This window comes from Protopterus annectens, chromosome 10.part0, assembly GCF_019279795.1.
Source record: "Protopterus annectens isolate FY-2018-M chromosome 10.part0, PAN1.0, whole genome shotgun sequence".
In the NCBI taxonomy this organism is placed as follows: domain Eukaryota; kingdom Metazoa; phylum Chordata; order Ceratodontiformes; family Protopteridae; genus Protopterus; species Protopterus annectens.
In genome coordinates this window covers 1,098,025,489-1,098,044,024 of record NC_056744.1, presented here as the reverse complement: position 1 = coordinate 1,098,044,024, position 18,536 = coordinate 1,098,025,489, and the positions used below count along the sequence as shown (strand labels likewise).

The following is an 18,536-nucleotide window of genomic DNA, read 5'->3' as shown; positions in this document are numbered from 1 at the left end:
CCCCATTGATGAGGTTTGTAAGGGATTTGTGCTTGACCTCTGCCCCTTGGGCATCTGTATTTACCCCTCTGTGGTCTGTCAGAAGCTGGAAAGGACCAATTTTTTCTTGGCCAATTTCTGCTAAAGCGAGGGGGATTGTACCTGTAAGAAATCTTTGACCGTCTGCATAGACTTTGCCTTATCCTCCATTTTCTTTAAAACCTCTTCTGCGTTAACCCCAAATAAGACATCCTGCTGTAAAGGTGCATCTAGTAACTTTGCTTTAACATGATCAGGCAAGGTTTGTTCCTTTAACCAAGCATGCCTACGTATGACAGACCCAGTAACAGCTGCTCTACAGGAAGCTTCCAATGAATCAAATCCACATTGTAAGGTGTGCTTGCCCACCTGTTCAGCTGCGTGCAGCAGATCCTGCATTTCCTTGAATTCAGACTGTTGAGAGTGTGTGCTCATCTTTTGCTTTAATTGAGACATTAGGAATTGCTGATATTTTAGCATGTGAAATTGACAATTTAGTGCTCTCATAGCAAGAGTAGCTGAGGTGTAAACCTTCTTCCCCCACCTATGTAGTGCTCTGGAGTCCCTTTCAGAGAGGCACAAGATTTTTAGCCATAGAAGTCTTAGCCCCTTTGGGACCCTGGGAGATTGTCTCTGGATCAGCAACAGGGCTTTTGTAAAGGAATTTGTGAGAGTCAGGTACTCTGTAATATCTGTCTGGTTTGGCTGGAGCAGGAGGCAGAGAATCTGGATTTAGACTAGATTCTAAGTAGACATCATCCACAATGTCTAAAACTGGAGGGATAGCAAGTGGTCTGTGCTGGGGAAGTAAAAGGAACTCTCGGAGCCTTTTCTTTGAGTCGGAGTAGTCCTGGCCTTCCCAGTGGAAGTGTTCCCTCATGGTATGAAGGGTTTCCCCGAAGGAATAGTCTTCAGGGGGAGATGCTGAGGGAATGGAATCTTCAGCATCAGAATCTTCATAAGGGGGGGGGGAGTAATCCTGTTCCTCAGAGGAGTCTGAGAAAATAGAAACTTGATCAGAAGAGGCATAATCCTCCTCTTGTCTAGGCCTTTTGTCTGGGGGGGGTTGGGAACCCCTGATCAGAGTAATCAAATCTTCAGCCATCTTAAGCATCTGTTTCTTAGGCATGGGGCCTTGAACTGGAGACTGAAGCACAGTCTTTTTAGGTTTTAAAGGAGTCTTAAGTTTAGCATAAGATTTTATGGTGAGAGTCGTCGGTCTGAAGACACCTTCTGAAGCCAAAGGCATTTCCACAGCACCGGCTTCTCCTTCTGCAATGTTGTCTGTAGGGCCTAAAGGGAATGGCTGCATCGGCCTAGAACTCTCAGTTTGAGAATCTGAAGCGGTCTGGGGTTCCAATTCTGCAGTCGTCAGGGGCTGCAAAGGTGTCTCACTGAAAACCAGAGAACCGGCGACCGGCCCAGCCAAGGCCTTGGAGTCTGGCTTGGATCTAGGGTGCCTGTCTTTATCTTTGCGCTTTTTATGCACGCCAGTAGTCGGTTGCTCCAACGGCATAGTATAATTAAATTTCCTACCGAAGTAGTGTCGAGCGAAATCAAAACGTCGCTTTATAGTTCGTTTATTGAACGTAGTACAAAACCGACAACCAGTGACATCGTGGTCTGGGCCTAGGCAAGGTATACAGTAAGAATGAAAGTCCTTATGAGGTATTTGCTTCCCACAAGAAATACAATTTTTAACTTTTTCTGACATTGGACTGAGGCAAGAAAAGGTTCCCCAATGGGGTACTTAGCTTTGAAGACTTCGGTCTGAAATTCGATTCGAAAACTTCAGGTGTCGGCTGACCAGCACTTGCAAACTGCTTCTGCTTCAGGCACCGTGCGGCAAGAAAGACTGAAGAAAATGGTGTCTGATGCCTCTTATATAACCCTGGCGCACTGATGTCAGGGAAGAAGCGACAGCAACCAATGCCGGACCAAGACTTTGGAATTCGGGCCGACTGCGGGACCGCCTGACGGCAGGATAACCCAAGTGTGATGGCTGCAGCAGGGTAACACGATGAACATCTAAACCAGTTGTTGAAGTCAATTATTTTTTGTTGGTATTGTGGTATCTTTCTTGGTGAAGGTAGGATGCTGCTTAGGGCTAGGGTGATACCTGCCTGGGACACATACTCTGAAAGCTCAATCATGCCTCTCTTCATATAGTCCATGAAGGTACACCTCAAGTCATTCACGCCAAGAGGAACAATGACAGAGTCATATTTGTACCTGCTGTGGAGAGACTTAAGTCTGTGCATGATGTGGTGGATTCTGGCACCTGACAGATAACTGACCATGATCTTCTCCTTGTCGAGCCTGGTGAGGGGGACATCAATGTGTCTCACAATTGAACTCCATACAACACCTTAGACAAACAGCCAAAGGTCCCAAGGAATCACCAAAATATGTAAAAAATAATCCCAAATCCAAACATCACACTATAAAACTGTTTTAATAAAAAATAAAATTATACTAGTAGTTTTAAACATAAAAAGAAAATGCAAAACACATGCGCTTAACCAGAAAAAAGGCATCAAAATAATTCTAATTGCTTATATGGACCTATCACTACCAACAGCCACACAGATATAATGAATCCTGGACACCTCAGTAGCACAATTACACAGGCAAAACAGAATCTAGATTGAGCTCTGTTTCAAGAATACTGTCCACCATATACAATCTAGAACTAAGTCAATAATTAAACTGACAGCTCCTTTCCCTCTAAGTTAAATCCTGTCTTTTCTGTCTGGATTTAAAAAGAGATAAAATTCCTTTTTGTTTACAGAGTCTCTTAGTTTGGTGAAGCACAATCCAATAAGTGAGTGTCCAAATAAGGTAATGCATTGTTTTCATCTGAAAGCACTACAAACCTGTGCATATTTGGAAAGACAGATTAGCTTCAGTTACTAAAAATTCTAGTGCACATACTCATTGCAACTGATTTTTTTTTTTTTTATACAATCTATACATACAATATATTGCACATGCTTAAATATTTACAACCACAGTTTTTGTGGAAAAAAGAACATTTGCTTTAGTTTAGTACTTATCTACATCTCCCCACCTTTCTAGATCTCATTGTACCACCACAGAGCTTGGAGATTAAAGGTTCATTTAAAGTATTGTATCCCAGAACCCTGTCTTGATAAACCACCTGCATGTGTAATGTTGGCATCGGTCTGGTGTGGGACTGTTATATTCTAAGACTATAACCCCCAAACTATATCCATGAAGCCTGCTATTTTGCCCACTGACTTTATGTAAACACTTATAGGGTTTAATGATCTGTAACTGCTCTGGATTTTCTACCATACATGTAGGGCTGAAACTTTTGAATAGTCCACATAGTTCCCAAGCATTCTTTCTCCACAGCTGCATGTGACTCTTCCTTTTATTGAAGTCTATGACTCAGGTACATTACCAGATATTCTTATCTCTTTGAAGAATAGTACAGCCCCCAGTTTGTTTGAAGCAATTATATACATAATAAACTCCTAGCCAAAATAAAGACTGCCTAGTACAAGGAATCATTGAAAGCCATCTTAAACTTCCAGAAAACCTGCACACAAACTGTTGTCCAGATAATCTCAGAAGAATAGCTAGTTCAGTTAGCGCCCTGGGCTGGTGTTATGAACCAGCACCCCACCCCTCAGCTATTTAAGAAAAAAAAGGCAAGTCACAGTAATAAGCCGTAAGTGAGCAACTTATTACAATTAGACCTACACAACCCCAGCAAAAAAAAAAAAAAAGAAAAAAATGGATGTTCTTTCTACTGGCATACCAACCAGGTGGCCCAGCCCCAGCCATTCAGATCCTGTTTCTGTGACCTGTCCCTCCTTTAACATATTTTATTAAAATAAAAAACATTTTTTTCTTTTAAACTGCAGCAAACATTTGCTACACTTTATAACTGCCTGCATGAAGTACTTCAGTGCTCATGTTTTTGTTAAAAATATATTTTTCAACTGTAGCAAACTGCTTGCTACAAATGTAGCAAACAGCTGCTACAGTTTATACCCTGTCTGCACAGAACACCAGGGCGCTCCAGTTTCAGTTAAAAAAACTTTGTTGTTTTTTATACTATAAAACTGTAGCAAACTGTTTGCTACAATTTAGACCACACACAGAGTGCTATAGCACTCAGGCTTCACCACAAATGCAACACTAGCTTTTAAAAGACAATATTACATTAAAGAGTGATCGGGATTGGCTGATCATGGCCCCCAACACTTTCTGCCAGGACTGTTGCCCTCTTGCCCCACCCTAGCTATACTACTGACTTATCTGGCCAAGTCTTCTGTATAAGATCTATGACAGCAGTGGCTATGATACTGCAATGAGTGGCAAATACTGTAACTCCCCACTGTCTTAAGAAATGCTTTTTGAAACACAAGTAAGCCGTGCCTGTATAGCCTCCACTCTAGCAGGCTCTGACCAAATTTTGCCACCATCCACATGATGATCAAGATACGTTACTTCTGACATTTATATCTGACATCTGTTTGTCTTACTTGTCAATCCAGCCCTTCTTAACCTGATCTGCACCTTTTTCACATGTTGCACATGTCTTTGCCAGGACTGATTGAAGACTACACTATCATCTATGAAAGCAAGAGCTTAGTCTCCAGCTCATACAAGATGCATGTCTGGAAAGTTGCCAGGTTATTCTTCATCCCAAACTGCATGTTGGTGAATTAAAACAATCCAAACAGAGTGACAAATGACCTCTCCTGTTGATGTGATTATCAAGGGTACTTGATAGTAACATCTAGTCAGGTCAGTAGAGGTCAGATATTTAGCCTCATCTAGCTGACATAAAGTATCATCTGCTCTTGGTACTGGGTATGCATCTACTGGTGTGCAACAGTTTAGTTTGTTAGAACTACACAAAACCTTGCTCTATTCCTTTATGGCACTAATACCACTAGTGAGGCCAGAAGCTGTCAAGACTCCTGGACTGCCCCCAGTTTCAGTGTTTTCTCTAGTTTCTCCCACATGTTTTGCATGACCTGCTCAGGCACTGTCTTAGGAGTTCATTTGACTGCTGGATTCCTGTTTCCAGATGTGTGCTGCTAATTGAATTTACCTTGCCCTAACAGTGAACATGCCCCAAAATTCCTGCAATACTGCTTGGATTACTTAAACCTGTGTAAGAGACAGCTGCAGTGGTAGTGAATGCCATCCACTGAGGTGTCAGTTTGAGCTTCACTGAAGAGAGCTACCACCAGACTTAGCTCTGTTTCCTCTTGTAACCCATTGTATATACTAATATCATAGTATAGCTTCATCATAGCAACATGGTAAAGTTTGTTTTTGCCTCCTGCCTAGAAAGTGCATCACATAAATGACATTACCTGCTTTCCTCAAACAGTGAAAAAAATCTTCCAATGCCTCTTGCACCATTTTGCCCAACTGCTTATTCTCAGCTCCTCATTTGCCTGTCATACCAAACCTTTTGTTCCAGTTGTGCTGGATTTAGATGTTCCTCTGCCATCCATGTGACCCTCCTATGTTAAGTCTTAAAAGGTACTAGGTGCTTGCTCTCTTATCATAAGGTCAACCAACATTTCAAAAGTAGTAGCTTAGCATCTACTTCTGCATCTACAAAAATATGTGCTTACTTCTGCAATGAACTCATTAAAACTGTTCAAATTTTCTTTGTTCCCTAAATGTCTTCTTATAAGTTTCAGGAGTAAATTTAAAGCCTTCAAGAAGAATATTTTCACATGATGCATTTTTCTTTCATTTCACTCCTTCTCCCTCTCTGCAGCTCTCTCTCTCTCTCTCTCTATATATATATATATATATATATAATATATATATATATATATATATATATATATATATATATATATATATATATATATACATAGATCCCATTTGATCCAGCGAATTTATGTTTCATCGAAGCGTAAATTCACGACCTCACTTTCATGTAAAAATAGAAATAAAAATAAAAAAAACAGAAAAGAAAAGAAATAAAAAACATGCAGGTTGCATGTAACTTTAATTGTACATCAACATTTAGTGTTGATGTACAACTAAGCAAATTATTGATGAGATCGTGGTACAGTGGGGATAAGGGAATATTCCCTTTTCCCCACTGTAGTGCGATCTCAGAGTGAGAATATTAAAGTTGGGGGGTTGGGGTGCAGGGGGGCTTGCCCCCTGCATAATTGTGTTTAGTGCATTTTCTTTTTTGGTTTAGGTTTTATTTTTGCTTCTACACGAAAGTGCATTTTCGAAAAAAATGCAGTTTTGCATAAGTGAGGTCGCGAATTTACGTTTCAAAGAAACATAAAATTCACTGGATCAAAGTAGATCCATATATATATATATATATATATATATATATATATATATATATATATCTATATATATATATATATATATATATATATATATATATATATATATCCAACCATGCTGAATTACTTTTTACCGAGTTTTGGTGTCCAAATGAAGGGGTACCACAATTCCCAAGTGGCACCCCTTCATTTCTGATTTTTTTTTTTTGTTTTTTGAATATTGTGCTGTCACAGCTGACATCATCGCATGTGTGATGACATCAGCTCCATCAGGGCTATCAGCCAGTCAGAATTGAGCTCAAGGAGCTCACATCATCATTAACATCAGCACTCATTCATTTGGGGATTAACAGTTTTCGACTGTGTGTATGAAAACGTCTCCAATGTAATACACCTGGTGGCTAGAGGTATTCAGGCTCAAACCCTGTACCTTTGGTACAGGGTAAAATGAGCCTAAAGTCCCTAGCCACCATTTTTGAGCTTTGTCTACATTTTGTTGTGCTAAGAGTTGAGAGCTATGGTGAGAAGTGAACAGAATTTGTATTCCCCCATTATTGGCTTTGTTGTTTGTCCAGAGTTTTGTGCTAAGAATTGAGAGCTATAGTAAGTGAGAAGTGATAACTGAATTTGTATTCCCCCATTATTGGCTTTGTCCAGTTTTTTTTGTGTTAAGAGGTTGAGAGCTATGGTGAGAAGTGAAAACGGAATTCACTAAATGATAGCCATTAAGTTTCAATCTTCCTATTTCTTAGGGAGCTGCTGATTTGGCATAGTGGTATGTTGCATAGGGTCTTGGGTTCAGGACTTGCCAGTGAAATGCATGGTGGTAACACAACATTTTATTCTAGCAACTTTCCAAAATTATACAAGCAATGTTTAAAATGTGCCCCTGGTAAGTCCCTAGCCACCACCACTTGTGAGCTTTGTCCAGGTTTTTTGTTCTAAGAGTTGAGAGCTATGGTGAGAAGTGAGAACTTAATTTGTATTCCCCCATTATTGGCATTGTTTGTCCATGTTTTTTGTGCTAAGAGGTTAAGAGCTATGGTGAGACATGAAAACTGAATTCACTAAATGATAGCCATTAAGTTTCAGTCTTCGTATCTTTTAGAGAACTGCTGATTTGGCATAGTGGTATGTTCCTCTGACTGTAGTGCATAGGGTCTTGGGTTCAAGACTTGCCAGTAAAATGCATGGTGGTAACACAGCATTTTATTATAGCAACTTGCCAAAATGATACAACATCTCCAAAGCCAACTTCATGCTACTGAAATCAGAAGTGACAAACTTCACAACACTCACGCAGATGGGGATATGGAAGTTCAACTGCAGAATCCTACACTAAGGCACTGTACAAGCACATCCACTCGTGCATGAATCGTGCCATCCCAAATAGAACCAAGATGCTCTTCTCCAAAAAAAAAGAAGCCAATCTGGTGGTCCCCTGCTATAAACAAACTATACAACAGAAGAAATAAACTGTTGCAGAAAAGAGGAAAATCCCAGGATGCAAAAAACTCCCTCACCAGCCTCAGTAAGAAGCTGAGATCCCTCATAAAATCCTCAAAAGCTAGTCATGAAAATAGAATTGCCAAAGATTCCAAAGACAACCACAAGGCATTCTATAGTTATGTCAAGAATCTAAATGGCAATGCTCAGATCTGCTCTGAGCTACAACAGAATGGCATTACTCCACCTACCTACAGTATTATCAGACATGATAGAACTCATAAAAAAGGAGGAGGTGTAAGTCTCCTCTTCCCCTCATCCCTCTTCCCTCTCAGTCACCCCCTACTCTAAACCTGTCCCCAATTTTGGAAAAGTTGAATTACTTTTAACCCTTCTTCAAGTAAACAAACAAAAATCCATCTGCATAGCCACTCTTTACATCCCTCCTGGGGATAATATCCCTGTCCTAGAAGACATTCTCTCTTGGCTCTCATCCAATATCACAAATGAAACTATAATCCTTGGAGATGTTAACATTAACTGGGAAAACATACAATCCCCATCCAACTCCATCAATATAAATCTTTATAACTTCACACAACTTATTAACTCCCTAACCAGACCCTCCAAAGACCTCATATCTGGCAGCACCTTAGACTGGATTCTAGTTTCCCACCCACACTACTACTCCAAGAGTGGTAACCTTCCTGATCCACTTGGAGACCATCTCCCCACTTTTGCCCTTCGCCTTCCCTTCTTCCTTCAACTATCCCACTCCTACATCACTACTCGCCTCTTAAAAGACTTTAACCACAAACCTTTCTCTGACACTCTAAAAAGAACCAACTGGAATCCATTAAGAACTTTATCCCTTGATAACGCAGTTACTTACTTCAATACAACCTTCCTAGGCTTGCTTGACTCCTTTGCTCCATTAAGAACTAAACGCATAAAAAGTAAATCCGTCCCTTGGCTAACTAGGAACACCCTAATTACTATGCGAAATCATGATAAAGCCTGGAACCACTATCACAAAACAAAAACTTCCATTTCCTTTAATGAATACAAAATACTTCACAACAAAGCAAAAAAACTCATTAACACCGACCGCAAAGCTTATTTTTCCACTCTCCAAAATAAACACAACAATAACCCCAAGAAATTCTGGGATGGCATCTCTTCCCTTCTAAGGCCAGGTAGAAAAGAAAACCCGTGCCCTGACCCAAATGCCTCAGACTCAGATCTAGCTACCCAGTTTAACTCATTCTTTATTGACTCCATCTCTAAATTAACATCATCCTTTACCACAAAACTACCAGCTCCCCAGCAACCTCCTCAGAACCCCTTCTCTCAAAACTTCAATACCTCCCAATGTCCTCACTTCACCACAAACCCTGTTCCCATCTCTACTATAAAAAAACTTCTTCAAAAACTAAAACCATGTTCTAATGCTCCCGATGAAATACCCTCCTTCTTCCTAAAAACTGCTGCAGAAGCCATAGCCTACCCTATCAGCATCCTAATAAATCAATCTATTTCTGAATGCCATGTTCCCCAGATTTGGAAAAAGGCCTACATTATTCCACTCCACAAAGGTGGCAATAATAATGACATCTCCAACTTCCATCCCATCGCTATCCTATCCCCATCTCTAAAATTCTCGAAAAATGCTTCCACCTACAACTCTTACCCTATCTCATCAACAATAACCTACTAACTTCCACTCAGCATGGATTCCATCCTGGCCATAGTACTACCACAGCTCTCCTCTCCTTCCTTGAAACTGTAAACAAGGCCTGTGACTCTGGTCTCATCATTTCCACCCTCCTCTTAGACCTCTCTAAAGCATTCAACACCATCTCTCATAACCTTCTTCTTACTAAGCTCTCTAAACTACACTTATCCCACTCCTCTATTAACTGGTTCACCAGCTACTTATCAGATAGGCAACAAGCAATCAAGTGGAAAAAAGCAATTTCCCCTTTCCAATTCACAACCACTGGTGTACCCCAAGGCTCAATTCTAGGACCCCTTCTATTTAACATCTTCATCAATGACTTCCACCAGGCCATCCCTCACTCTAAACTTGTTCAATACGCAGACAATTCAACAATAATCTGCTCTTCCTCCTGCTCATCTACACTAATGAAACTTACCCAAGAAGCATTCTCTGCTACAGAACTATGGATGCTTCAGAATCATTTAGCACTAAATGCTAATAAGACTAAACTGATGTTATTTCCCCCCTCCAGAAGCATTACCCTAGATAAACACTCTTTCCTTATTACCAGTAAAGATAACACTTCTCTTGAAACTGTCTCTACTGCCAAACACTTGGGTATCCTAATTGATGGCCAACTAAAGTTTGACAACCATTTGCAGGCAAATATCAAAAAAACTCACAAAAAATTAGGCATGCTTTACCACCATTACCAATTTATCTCTCCCCCCACCAGGCTCACTCTTACTAACACTTACCTAACCCCATCCCTACTATATGGAGCCTCTATCCTTACCAACCTGCACTCCTCCCTCAAATCTAAACTCTCCTCCTGCTACTATAAGATCGCAAAATTTGCAACTGGCCACAGATCCAACACCCATCACTGTACCTCCCTACACCAACTGAAATGGCTTGAACTCCCCAATTACCTCATCTATACACAACTCATCCAAGCACATAAACTTATATTTAACACCTCTCTCTGCCCCTCCCTCATCTCAACCTTTAAAATGCATCTTCCTAACAGATGCCTACGATCCAACCAACAAAATCTAATTAAACTGCATAAACCCTCCCACCCACCTGGCAAACATCTCCTTTCCTTCTGCCTCGCACGCCACTGGAACTCCCTCCCACCTCTCATCTGTACCACCAGTAGCCTCTCTGTCTTTAAATCTCTTCTCCACTCTCACCTAACATCACTGTGGGAATGCTCTTGCTCTCATCCTACATAATATCTCTATCTATAATCCCTCCCTACCTCAAACACTTCTGTTGACACCTTCTTAGTAACTGTCTCTCTTTATTCCTCCTTAAAACATTTATATTGGGGTACTTTGCACTACCTTTTACAACTGAACAAACTCAATTATTAACACTGTGATTCTTTTTATTCCCTGACATTGACTATTCCTAAAATTGTAATACTTTTCTACTCTGACATTTAACATTGGGATATTGCATCTACCCTGCTATTGATCATTGCTACACCTCTGATACTTCATCTACTCTGACATTTTATTTTCTAAATTCTCTTAACCTCTGCATCAGTATCTAGTAGATTGACAGTTATGTCTTCTTAGTACTCTGTGTAACTTAGAATTATTTTTTAATATTTTTTGTAACACTGTAACTATAACTAGTCGTATTTTTTTTGTAACACTGTTATTATAACTAGTTGTAGATTTGGAGCTTTTCTCCCCAGGACTCCATTGAAAACGGGCTCCTCAAGGCCCAATAGACCACCCTGGTAAACAAACTGCAAATAAATAAATAAATAAATTAAATATACTGATCCCAAGGATATTACCAATAACCTGGCAGACTGATTTAGTGCCAACTTCACCCCCTCTCACCCCCTAAAGGGCCCATCTCAATACCAAAAGATTACGAAATTCTGATAATCACGGCCACACAGGTAGAAACCACACTCTCCAAAGCTAAGAATACAGCATCCATGGGACCAGAAGACATCCCAGGCTGTGTACTACATGAACTAAAAAATGAACTGGCACCTCACCTAAGTGTCATGTTTAATCATAGCCTCACCTCAGGCTTCGTGCCCACTGAGAGGCACACAGTTACAGTTATCCCGCTCCACAAGGCAGGATCCACCTTGGATCCTGGGAACTACTGTCCCATCAGTCTGACAAGCCTGATCTGCAAGGGCATGGAACGCATTATCATGGAACTTATAAACAAAGACATTGGCAACCTTCAAACACTGGACCCCACCCAGTTTGGGTTTGTGAAGGGCCGATCTTGTCCCCTGAATCTGGCTGACTTCTTCGAATCAGTCTCCAGAGCTGTGGACAAGGGTAAGGTGGTCCACACAGCCTATCTGGACCTCACCAAGGCCTTCAACACCATCCCCCACTCTGGAATCATAGATAAACTTACTAAGCTGGGCATAAATCCCTATGTCACTCGATGGGTTGCCAACTGGCTTACTGACAGAACCCAGACTGTAAAAGTAGCCAACTCCAAATCCAGCTCCAGACAAGTGACAAGTGGAGTGCCTCAGGGTTCAGTCCTGGGACCACTCTTGTTTGGCATCTACTTCTCTGAAGTACAGGCCAACACTAAGGGACTATGGCTAACAAAGTTCACAGATGACTGCAAACTGGGAGCCATTACTGAATCCACAAATGATGTGGATATTCTACAAAAGGGCCTTACAGAAACAGATGCCTGGTGCCAGAGCCATGGGCTCAAGCTTAATGCCAAGAAATGTATAGTTATCCCCTTTGGAAAGAAACATGTACCCATGAATTACCACATACGTGGCAGGACACTAAACATCGAAAGTATGATAAGAGACTTAGGGACACAAGTGGACAGTGGTCTAACGTTCAATAAGCACATCACCACAACAGTCAGAAAATCCTTCTATGTGGCACACCTCATCACTAAGGGCTTTTCATCTAGAAAAAAGGAGGTCATTGTCCCACTGTACTCATCCCTCATTAGACCCATTATAGAGTATAATGCCCCGCTTGGTATGTACCTCACAAGACATCTGCAACAGCTGGAAAGGCCACAGAAATACCTAACTAAAAGAATCACAGGCCTAAAGCAGATGCCATATGCTGACCATCTAAAAATACTCCAGCTATACTCTGTGGCATATCATCTACTCAGAGGTGATCTCTGCTTAACATACAAGGCCATGTCAAACCCTGAGCTGTTGGACATGCTCCACTTAAAGAAATCCCAATCCCTCAGAGCCACACGCTCCAGGGATCTAAATCTTGTCATCACAATGAACAAAACATGCTGGAGGGATAGGTTCCTGACCCAGAGACTCCCTATACTCTGGAAGAGACTGCCCATACATGTCAAGCAGAGCGCCTCATTGGCCCTCTTCAAAAGGAACTTTGATGATTGGATGGGAGATAGGAAATTCACCTCGGGGATCATGTCAGTCACCCTGCTAGACAGGGGTCCAGAGAAGTAAATATTGTGGGAAGAAATATCCAGGGAATTGTTATGGCTAGGCTTGCATAGGCCCTAGGGCCGATAGCCTAGTACAAACCTAAGAACCCATGAACCTATAAAATGTGTCCCTGGTAAGTCCCTAGCCACCACCACTTGTGAGCTTTGTCCAAGTTTTTTCTTCTAAGAGTTGAGCACTATGGTGAGAAGTGAGAACTAAATTTGTATTTCCCCATTACTGGCATTGTTTGTCCAGGTTTTTTGTGCTAAGAGGTTGAGCGCTATGGTGAGAAATGTGAACTGAATTCACTAAATTATAGCCATTAAGTTTCATTCTTCCTTTTTTTCAGGAAACTGCTGATTCTCATAGTGGTATGTTGTTCTGACCCTAGTACATAGGATCCTGGGTTCAAGACTTGCCAGTGGCATGCATGGTGGTAACACAACATTTTACTCTAGCAACTTTCCAAAATTATACAAGCAATGTTTAAAATGTGTCCCTGGTTTTTGACCTTTTGCCACCCCCAAAAAACAACTGAAGTTGAAAATAAGTGAGAAGCTGTGCAAGATGCTTATGGCTTACACTACTGTCATTCTACTTATAGTGTGGGTGTGGAAGTAGACTTTAATGATGGAAATGTTCTGAATTGGGCAGTTTTGTCATTATTGGTTCATGCATTTTGTTTCATTGCCTACAGTATAGCTTACTGGAAAAATGTTCAAACAATAAATTTAAAATGTGCTCTGTCTAACATGTGTGCTGTATTATACAAGAAGTATAACTTAATAAAGTCAGGAAGATGTTTCAAAGAAAATAAAACATTTATGTTTCTTGTTTTGTGTGCAAGGGGCCAATGATTTGAAAACAGCTCAAAGGTAATCTTTATCCACCACTGGCCAGATGCATTTTCTTTGGATGTGGTGTGTAGGTTTCAATGCTATTTCAAATGAATGTGAGTTTCAAGGGCAGAGAAGTTTTAATGCCAAGTCTATTTTCATTGTGAGACAGTATTGCTTTGTTTAGCAGATGTCTGTTAGTGTTTGTGCATTGTTGTGCTGCAAAATGTAAAAATAAAATCCAAATAATCATTGTAGAAGTAAAGCAGTATGTACACATTAGTGTTTATGGTAAATGGATTGAAATCTCCAGGTAATGGGACATTGGAATGGCTGCAGGGGGACTCTAGTGCCATATTTTGGTTGTCTGTTCTTCAGTTTGTGTTTGAAAGTTGGTATCCCATAATTCCATTGGAGTGGGTGGGGTTACATAATTATGTATGCAAATTAGATGATAATTGGCATACAGATTTGTACCTATTTTTTATGGGCCTTGTCCAGATTTTTGATGTTTCCAGGTTGAGAGGTATGTGTATATACATATATGTATATACATACATATATATATATATATATATATATATATATATATATATGCACACACACACACACACACACACACACACACATACACACATACACACACATATATATTTCTCTACTCTCATTCCATTTTTCTTTGTTCTCTCTTCCTTCCTGCTTTTGCTCTCATTGCACCTCATGCCATTTTATTTTCTGTGCTCTGAGATGTTTTATCTCCAGCTCCAATTCTATTTTTTTTTCTGTTTCAGACTGCATCCTCTAGTCATCTGGGGATGAAATGATTTGTCCTGCTATAATGCTTTATACTAACGTCCACTACTTGGCTGTCACCAGTTTCAGTAAACTGAATCTTAGCTGCAACCAATGTAGTTATCATTTCATCCTTGGTCACACTAGCAGAGTTATTTGTATCGCTTCATTAAATGACTGTTATGAGGTTTCTTCACTAGTAGGAAGTTGGTAAACCACTCAGTACTGTATTTTACTGGTTTGGTTATCCCTTGTCTCTGTAAGTTTTGCAATTCTTTGAACAACTACACCATCACTGAACAGGGATTCTCCTATTTAAGAATTTTACAGTTCTTCCTTTAAGTCTTAAGTCCAGTAATGACTCTCAAGGCACAATCTCCTGTTAACTTGTCTGCATAACCCTTAATATTCCCTTTGTTAACCTAGCTTTTGTTTTTTTTCTCTACAGTCACAATGGTGTCCATAGCATATCCTTATAATGTTGCTCTACTAACTCAACTACCTCGTCAGCTTTGCATCTAATTTTGAAATCACTGAACTTTCTCCAACTGGAGTGAAATCTACCATGTACTATTTCTAGTTTCTGGGACTTTTTAAATGAACTCCAAGTAACCATCTGATGTTGTGTACTTCTGTTGTATAGCAATCTGTGTGCCAGATTCCAGAAGGTTTGTTAGGACAATAAAGCAGTTTATCCTACAGTCTAAATAAAATCCCACCTGTTTTCCCCCAGAAACATAGCTGCAAATAACCAAGTAAGTTGTCCATATCTGCCCATGTACAAAATCAGTAGTGATGCACAAATACCTTATATGTGTCATTTTCAGTCTCCCTGACATACTAATGTTTACCCTTAACTTATTTTAAAATTTTTCAGAATATTTGATTGCCACATGTTATACTGCTTCCCAAAACCTAAGCATCTTTCGCTATTTCTTTCATACATCTATATAAAAATGTTGCTACTCGTTGGATCTGATTCACTTTCATTTTTAGCTTTTACTTGTTTAGCTATATCATTATTTAATATACTACCTCAGCAGTATAGCCCTTACTACTATTGCTATCCTCCAGCAAGTGTCCGGGACTACAGATCCACATGTATTTGTTTCATGTTAAATTCTCCTACAGTCCTTTTCTCTTAAACTTGTGTTGCACGTTCCATAGATGAGTCAGTTATGAACCTTTTGAGTTGTTAAAGGCATGCTCTAGTTAGCATTCATACTTCTCTTATATATTATTCTCAACCACATCTTGACTTCTTCCAAAATGGTATTTGACCACAATGTTACTGAGCTTGAATTACAATGTTTATCAATTGCAGAGATCAGTTTACTTAAAAACTGTCTTAACACAGTTTTAAAGAGATCAAGATTTCACACATCACCCTGCCATCTTGACTTGTTAGATTGTGCACTGGTTTTACTTTCACTGACTGCTCAGCATTCACCAGTATGAGATCTATGTAAAGAACAAACTCCTTTTATCACAATTTTCAGGGTTTTGTTAAACAGTTTGTATTCCAAGAGGTGGTGGCGGTGATAGTTTTAAGCCAATCATCTGCCTTCCATCTTGTAAGGTTCTACTGCTTTTCTTTTCTCTCACTGTGCTCTGTTTATTAATAGGCATGCTCCTTACATGTAATCACAAGCCTTTAACACTGTCATGCTTCATTCTGTTCTACTGTATAAGCATTCAGTTATACTGACATTACAGCCGAGTGACACCTACAGGCGTTTCTGCAGTTACAGCCTACTGCTCCTCTAGGTGTCAAATATTGCCTGTTCATATTTGCATTAATAATTCCAAATGCTTGCTACACACAAGGTATCAGAATATTTTATCTTGAAACATATATGATGGCAAACACAATTGTATTGATATATGACCTCTGTAAATAAGTATTTGTTAGAACTTTAAGGTGATAACGTCATTTTTTACAAAGGTTGAAACCACACCCACTGGGAGTTAAAGGTACACACACACAAAAGAGCTCTACTGGAGGGAATGAGTTAAAAGCCTACAGAAGAGATTTACTGAGTGTCTGTACACAGCTTACATGCACATATGTGTGCTAGTCACAGATAGGAGTCTGAGAACTATGTTACACATTACGTATTCTTCTGGCAAACATATTCCTCTCAAAAGTGTTACAGTCACGTGTTGAGCAGGTCTGCACTGCGATTACCTTCTATAATCATCTCTAGAAGCCAAGCCACCATTCTTCTTTTCACAGTCTTCTTCCTGTTTCTAGTGCACTGTGTTACTGTATCCACTAAGGTACAGCCATCTTCACTCCACTGAATGTCCAGTCCACTACTTTTTCTCTCAATTTTCTACACAGATTCATAGAAAAGTAGTATGTTAGCTGCCCTTGTGGGCCATTTTAAGCCTAGCCAATTTCCCTTTCTGCGCTCAAAATAAACTATCCCAGTTGATTATTGATTGGCCTTACTCATCCCAGAGTCGACAATTATATATTACCCCCTAATGAGAACAAGAGTTCATATCACAGATGCTTAGAGGGGGCCCATGCAAGGGATGAAGCATTTAGGAGCTGACTCTGTACATGAGTAGTACAGGGGGCAGTCTAGGGGTAAATCATCTGTTTCCCATCCATAGATCTAAGTTCAGCTTGAATATGTTTAGGGATGAATTTTGTTTTATTTGGATGGAGAGTGTTTCATAGCAACGGTACCTTCTGCAAAACATACCTATCCTTCCAAACCATTCTGTTGATGTTGCAAAAGAACTTTAGATCCCTAGACTGAGTATTGATAATGCTTTTATATTCTGCCATATAAATATTCTGATTTTATATTTAGGTAGTCAAAGTTCAGTTGTGTATAATTTTAGATTTTAACCACAGCCTTGCTTTGGGTCCCACCAGGGTTCCTAGTCCCTCGTCTGGATCCACATTTTTACTTTCTTCTTGAACTTCAACTCAACATCCAGGTTATTATTGGTATCTGGATGGGACACAAAAAAATAGGAATAGAACAAAGGTATAAACAGAAGCATGTCTTATTTTATAAAAAGGGTATTACATCAGCTCTCCAGCTTATGCAACAATTACATTTCTGTTTATTACAATGAAAATCCAGGTTGAAGAATTCACTGTGGAAGGTCAGCTATGGAGAGAAGGCTAAGGATCTGTCTAGTATCTGGTGCCTAAGAGGTTATGGATGAAGATTACAGGTATTGTTCAGACATCGGTATGCAGGAAATGAATTGGCACTGAATGAAGTAAGATCTATGAAGAACCATTTCAACTGCTCAAACCTCTCACTCAATAAACTGGATTCAGAGGGTATTCCAGTAGGAAGGAACCATCAGAATGAGCATTTACAGTTCACTTTACCTAAGTTATTGCATGTTACCCCACTAAGACTTATGCTTCATTGGTTTTATTAAATCAGAAATGAAAACTTGAAATTGTAATAAAAAGAAAAGAAAAGCTTTGTTGCAAGATGATAAGACTCCTGCACCCATCATGCAGGGTACTTCACAGTCTATATACCCTCTTAGTTATATAAAGCCACTCCTTGGCTGGACAACAGTGAGGAAAAGTGACCACTCTAGCACAACACTGACTTTCACTTTTAAAGTCCAAGCAGTTTTGATGACCTTTGGTTAGATAAACCCAATAAAAATCAATCCACTCATTGCAATGTAGTACAACACAATTGACAAGAAAGGAACAAGAGTGGTAATAAAACAAAAACTCTCAAGTAAATAAATACCATTAAGTAAAACAAAACTGTCATTAGTGTGTGCTAGCCCCAATGGACAGTAGTGGAATAGTGAAGAATTTGTTTCAACAGGATCATAGTACTTGATGCCATATTATAATCAGGAATGAAAGATATATTCAATAAGCTATTCTGCATTTTCTTTCCTACATTTGTATTTTGTCACATAGCATTGTTTTACACTAAGTGTACTTGTTTCCATCTCCAGTACTAATTCCA

General features: G+C 39.7%; 1 protein-coding gene across 2 annotated transcripts in view; it reads right to left on the bottom strand.

The window, feature by feature from the left end:
* The window catches only part of LOC122813496 (cytochrome P450 4B1-like), a 1,102,348-nt gene that overhangs the window by 582,601 nt on the left and 501,211 nt on the right, over positions 1 to 18,536 (bottom strand). The window lies entirely within an intron of this gene.